Source organism: Macaca thibetana, chromosome 12 (genome assembly GCF_024542745.1).
Source record: "Macaca thibetana thibetana isolate TM-01 chromosome 12, ASM2454274v1, whole genome shotgun sequence".
Taxonomy (NCBI): domain Eukaryota; kingdom Metazoa; phylum Chordata; class Mammalia; order Primates; family Cercopithecidae; genus Macaca; species Macaca thibetana.
This window is the reverse complement of record NC_065589.1, coordinates 48,218,330-48,225,106: the sequence shown is the minus strand read 5'-3', so window position 1 is coordinate 48,225,106 and position 6,777 is coordinate 48,218,330. Positions and strand designations below refer to the sequence as shown.

The 6,777-nt window shown below is 35.3% G+C and overlaps 1 non-coding gene across 1 annotated transcript; it reads right to left on the bottom strand.

Annotated features, from left to right (window-relative positions):
• Nucleotides 1–5,007: 5,007 nt before the first annotated feature.
• Nucleotides 5,008–5,075, bottom strand: LOC126933269 (small nucleolar RNA SNORD59). The gene has a single exon (XR_007718508.1). It is a non-coding gene; the product is annotated as a small nucleolar RNA SNORD59 (small nucleolar RNA).
• Between the last annotated feature and the right edge of the window lie 1,702 nt (nucleotides 5,076–6,777).

Below are 6,777 nucleotides of genomic sequence, written 5' to 3'. Positions count from 1 at the left end.
CCTTTGTAATGTCTATAATATTCTGCAGAAGACACAAAGCAGTGCTTCTATGTGATGGCTTATCATGTTTCAGTAGTAAATATATTTAGTTTTCACTTATAAAAGTTTTGCTTTCATAGGAATCCAACATAAATCCAAAGAGGTTTCTTCTGATGACCTCATGGCACAAAAATAGGGTGTCTGATTCCAGACAGGTTTCTTCAGAAATCAATCCAAAAGATACACTCCAAAAATCATTCATTCATAATTACCTTCCTTTCAGCGATATATATCTTGTCTTACTAGCAGTTCTTTGTGCTGGGTCACTTTTTCCTGAGGAAACCTAAAAGTATCAATGAACTGTTTTTCATTAATGTTGAGGTTTTAAGTCTAGAATCTGGAATGCTTGGATTTATTCAAAGATACATTTTGTCCATCAAATTCCAGCTTTTTTCCTCCATCTTCCTAGTCATTTCTTATCTCATAAATTATCTAACTTCTTGATTAAACTTTTTAATACACTTTTGAGACAAAATATCTTGCTGTATCTGCCCGAGTGAATAGAAGTCAGTCTCCATATTATAGCTTGAATAAAATAATGTTTTTTTCCGGACAATGTGAACAATCTCAAAATATTAATTTCCATGTCTGATTAAACATTACCAATTTCCACAAAATCTTGCTGCCTCTATCACTCCTAAACTAGACCAAATGCCAAATTTGGTCAACCTTTTTTCTCCAGGCTTGTGACAGATATTACAGGTCTCCTATTCAGAATTTCCTTCCCAGATTTCTAAATCTAAAACCCAAATCCAGTCATCTCAGATTTCTCCTCATATGCCTCACTAGTAAATCTGTATAGGCTGAATAAGCAGTCACTGCATGGCTTAATTTACCTAATACTGATATTACCAAATATCTTCATATGTTTTCTTGTTTGATTGCTTTTTTTTTTTCATGTTTTGCTTTGCTGGCTATATTGTATAAGTACCACTTAAAATACATTTCAGAAATGGGTGATAAACAATAAATTAAGAAATAAAGATAAAATTTGTTAAAGACAGCAAACGTATTAATAGCAGAATCTGGACTAGAATACATTCTGTTCTCAATTTGGTTATCTTTCCATTGAACTATATTTTTTCTTAAACCTTCAATAGGATTCATTTTATATTTTAAAATATTATTTTTAAATATTAATTCCATAAAAGAAACACAATTATTATTGTGTAAAAACAATATTAATTATGAAATAAGTATTATTATACTTTTTAGAAGTTATGTGATAATAGTAATAACTATTATTATTTTAGAGACCAAGTCTCACTGTGTTGCTCTGGCTTGAGTACAGCGGCTATTCACAAGCTCAATTCCACTACTGATCAGCACAGGAGTTTTGATGTGCTCTAGTCCCAACCTAGGTTGGTTCAGCTCTTCTTCAGCAAACTGGTGGTCCATCACTCTCAGGAGATCAACATGTTGATGTCAAACTTAGGGTAGACACCCTATGAGCCTAGCGCACTACAGCCCAGAACTCTTGGTCTCAAGCGATACTCCCACCTCAACCTCTGGAGTAGCTGGGACTACAGACATGTGCCATCATGGCCAGCTGTAATAATAATTATTTTTCTTTTAACGTGTCTGGAAAGGCAGAATTGTAATGTACTTGGGTGTGCATTCTGTGTAGAATCCCCTCCCCTTGAGGGTTGGCAGGACCTGTGAATATGATGAGATGGTCTTTCCTGTGATTAGGTCACCTTATATGACTAAGGTGAGGGAATTTTTTAGATGTAATTAACATCGTAAATCACTTCATTTTGTGTTAATCAAAATGAGGATTACTCTATGTGGGCCTACTTAATCTACTGAAAGTCTTTAGAATGTGAACTAGACCCTTTTTGAAGAAAGAGATTTTCCTGCTGGCTTTGAAGTAAGTCGTGGGACTCTAGGATCAAAGAGCAGCTTCCAGTGAGCAAGGAAGTAGACTTCAGTCATACAAGTACAAGGAACTGAATCCTGCCAGCAACATGAATGAGCTTGGAAGATGACTCTGAGCTTCAGCCCTGCCTACAATCACCTTGACTGCAACCTTGTGATACCGTAAGCAGGGAACCCAGACCAGCTGTGCCTGGACTAGAGACCCATTGTAACTGTGAAATAAGTAATGTATTTGTTTTAAGTCACTTGACCTATGATGATTTGTTATGCAACGATACAAATCTAATAGAGTATTCCTTTGAAAATATTCTACACGTATTTCACCAGGCTTTATTGTAGATTCTTTGGAGAAGTAGAGGAAAATATCACCCTTGATTTTTTTTTTTAATTTTTTAGAAGTTGCCGTAATTGTCCACTGATTTCAAAATATCAACATTGCTCTCTGTGTCAAATTGACTTTATTATAAACTATTAATCTCACAGTTTGTTGGTAATTCATCTCAGATAGTGCTTTTAACCAATCTAGTCATTATTTTTTGTGTGCTACTACTCTCAAGAACTGTGAGGGTATGGAGTTTTACCTCTCATATAAGCTAAGGGACTAGCCTTCCAAGGTTTTATACATGCTGGCAGAGAACAGAGACTCTTGCTTAAAAGATAATGGATTTTATTATTCATGACATGGCAAGAAGTATGAGCTTTATGTTCACCTCAGTTACCCTTGACAGTCAAAGTTCCAAAGCAGATGCAGAGTGTTCTGTGTGGATGGTGGGCACACAGTAGATGTACGCCCTAGCTGAAGAACAATCTGATGTTAGATTAAGCTGTTAGAAAACTTGTTCAACTTCTCCTTTGGAGGCAGACATTATTTTATTATTTTTGAAGACCATAAATCTGCCTTCTGCTCCTAAGGGAGATGCTCTTTCTGTCTTCCAAAGCTGTTTGCTCTACAAACATTCATAAAAAAATAGTCCTAAGCAAAAGTTGGAATAACTCTGTTCAAAAGAGGTGCAGAAATGTGATAGGACATGGAGAATTATTTCCCATCAGCTACTAAGTTCTGTATTTGAAATTTTAAATTAATTTTTTATTTTACAGTGAAATTAAAATCCTTAGTTCATTTAGGAGAGCAATTGTATCTTTTGCATATATTCTTCTGCTTCTTTGAAATGCAACCCAATCATAGTAAAGCAATAAATTCATAAACTAATGTGACTATTTATATTTTAGGGGGAGAATCTTTCTCTTCTTTCAATATTCCCGCCTTGGCTCAAGAAGAATAGGATCCTGTTTCCTTCTCTATTGCTTCCCTCTCTGCTATCCACTTACTCTATCTGAAGAATGTCTGAACTAGTGGACACAGAATCTGCCCTGCAGGGTTGGTCAGACCCAGAAGCTACAGATATGTAACAATCTCTAGATTCATGGCAGGGAGCAGGAGGTTTTTAGATTGAAACAAGGTTCTAAACTAGAGGTTACCAGAAAAATCAGATTGTGGTAGTTATTTGGCATTCACTAGGACATCAATAGAGCAGATGCTTTGGTGTCCTCTTCCTGCACATGCCAGTCCAGCAGCACATAGGGCACATGATAATGCTTATCCTTAGAAAGGTTAGTGGAACCACCTCAGCTTCTTCCTAGGGAGCTCAATGTCATCTCAGTGAGTGGCTTCTCTTGACATCCAGTGAGTCTCGCAGGTACCCCAGTGTTTTCCCAGCGAGTTGTGCAGGCACCTGCAAGTGTAGTTCCCTGCTTACCATCCCTAGCTCATAACATAATAGTAAACTCTGGGCATGCAGGGGCATGATCTCGGCTCACTGCAACCTCCAGCTCCCGAGGTAAAGCTATTCTCCTACCTCAGCCTCCCAAGTAGCTGGGATTATGCGCCACCATGCCTGGCTAATTTTTGTATTTTTAGTAGAGATGGGATTTCACCACGCTAGCCAGGCAGGTCTCAAACTACTGACCTCATGATCCGCCTGGCCTGGTCTCCCAAAGTGCTGGGATTACAAACGTGAGCTACCATGCCCAGCCACAATAGTAAACTTTTAATATTCAATATACCATGAACACTGTAACCTTCACCAATATTTCCATGTTTGAGGTGGGGGGTGGTTCTTTACATTTTTTTTTTCCTTTGGGTGCTCTATCTCAATCATACAAGTAGTACCTGTTCACTGTTTTCTACCAGTGAATGGGAGAGTTTAACAGGAAAACGGGTTTGTAAGCACATATTAAGAAGTTATTGGAAGAAGTTTCTTTTCCCGTATGATTCTGTCTCCATAGAGATACTCAGTCCTGAAAAGTAAATAGAAGCTTACTTTCAGATGGCTCATCTTTAACAGTTTTCTTTCAGTAAATGAAAAAGTTTAACACACAAAAAAAGGAGTTTATAAGCACACATTCAGAAGAAGTGACTGGAAGAAATTTCTTTTGCTGCATGTGTCTATAGGCCTATAGAGAAATCCAGCCCTGAAAGGTAAATAGAAGCTTGCTTTCAGAACAACTTATCATTAACAGTTCTCTTTCAATAAATCGAAGGGTTTAAGATTTTGCAAGTACAATGTCCATTTTACTCAACTTATTTTTATTCTTCAGAATTTTCTTTACCCATTCGTAGTTAATTTCTATTACTAGTTAATGTTTCTTTATATTAAACTTCCTTTGTACAAATTACTGTTCTTTCTCATCACTGATACAAAGTTCTATTACATTCATAAAATAGTTTGGGAAGGTGAGTTTTTACTGATTTTCTATAAATCATGGTTAATTAGGGTTACAGAATTATATGGTTAATTATTTCAGCCATTCATAAGATCAGACATATAGTAGTTCTAAAGTTTTCTACATTTTTTAAAAGACCTGTTTTTTAAATACATATCTTTGAATTCTCATTATTTCATATTGGGTAGTTTAACTTAATTATCCATAAAGACAGTGATTTTAATAATTAAGAGCTTTGGATTTTTTTTCTCTCAACAATAGGAAATTTAATGTCAACATATTAAAAAATTTCCATTAAAATAAACAAAATTCAAATGTTAAAAGAAAACTTTCTGCTGTTTTTCTTTTTATTTATTTATTTTTGTTTCTTATCTGGAATGGCATCTAGCTTTAGTAATCTCAGAACAAAAGCCAGAAGCTACTCATCAGTGAGGCTTTCTGCTGTTTTTAGGATGTTAATTTATTTTCTATTGATAAAGATAAATAAAGAATATTTTTTGGCGGGGCGCAGTGGCTCAACCCTGCAATCCCAGCACTTTGGGAGGCCGAGGCAGGAGGATCACCTGAGGTCAGGAGATCGAGACCAGTCTGGCCAACATGGCGAAACTCCGCCTCTACTAAAAAATACAAAAATTAGCCAGGCGTGGTGGCAGGCACCTGTAATCCCAGCTGCATGTAAGGCTGAGGCAGGAGAATTGCTTGAACCCAGGAGGTAGAGGTTACAGTGAGCTGAGATCACGCCAGTCTGGTTGACAGAGAGAGACTCCATCTCAAAAAAACAACAAAAACAAAACAAAACAACAACAGAAATAATATTTTTTGTATAATTTGTGTATTCAGCATCTCTGTAGAAGCAAGAAAACCAAACAAAACCAGACAACAAAAAGGAAATGAAACAAAATGAGACTAAACAAATTATAATTTAAGAGTCATTAAAATTTAGTTTCAAGAGAGCTTCTATTTTTACTCCTGATTTATATAATGAGTACTATGCTAAATTCACTTTAATCATGGCATTAATTTGTGAAACTGGACAAATTCAACCAGAAAATGTCACAATTCCTCAAAGCATATAAAAAAATTGTAACAAATTGTCATATATTTATTACATCCATTACTGTCTACATCTAAAATAAATTAACTTCTTATGTTTTACAAAGTAATTAGACAAAAAAATATGCAGTAGTGATTATTTCTAATGTTGTCAAGTAACATGAGAAGCACTAGAATCCATAACATGAAATTACTAATGAAGCATCTATTAATATTAATGTAGTCATTTGAGGAGAGAGCTTATAATAGAAGACTCACAGAACTTTTTCTCCTAGCTTAATTCCAGTACAAAAAAAAAAAAAAAAAAGTCTTTTTTTTTTTTTTTTAAAAAAAAAAGCTTGTAAAATACAAGTGAAGTGAAGTTTGGAGCATTTTGAAGTTTGTCTTTCTTCTCACAAGTCAAGTGTTCATTTTTGTTGAAAAATAATCATTTGAGGGAAATTCATTTTATTCTTTTAGTTCAGTGAGTTGTAAATTCTGCTCTTTCTTGATTTCATGCAATAGGGAAGTATAAAGAATGACTTGCACCACAGATTTTATTGAGCGTAAGAAAAAGCTAAGATTTGAACCAATTTAGAGATCACATCTACCTATATTCCACTGGGTTAAGAAAGAAATGAAATGTGGATTTATGGTCTTTCAAATCACTAATATGAAACATTAGCAGAACTAACTTTATCTATAACCAGGATTGTGTTAAATGGGAGATATATTTTTGTCCAAGGTTAACATATAACAAAGTCTAATTCCCTCATAATGCATGATTTTATATCAACATTTCTTTAAGTAGGGCCAGTCAAATGAAGGCTAGCAACAAGAAAAAGAAATAAAGCGAGGAACAGAAAAACGTCTAATCTAACTATCTAATCCAATGTTTTTCTAAATAGAAGAGTCAACTAAGGTCCAGAAAATTAAAGGACTTGTTAAATAGTTTATACCGATCTATATTAGATTCAACCTAGTACTCTGAAGATAGAGTCCTAGGTTCTTGAGATGGAGTCTCGCTCTGTTGCCCAGGCTGGAGTCCAGTGGTGTAATCTCAGCTCACTGCAACCTCCCCCACCACCCTGGGTTCAAGTGATT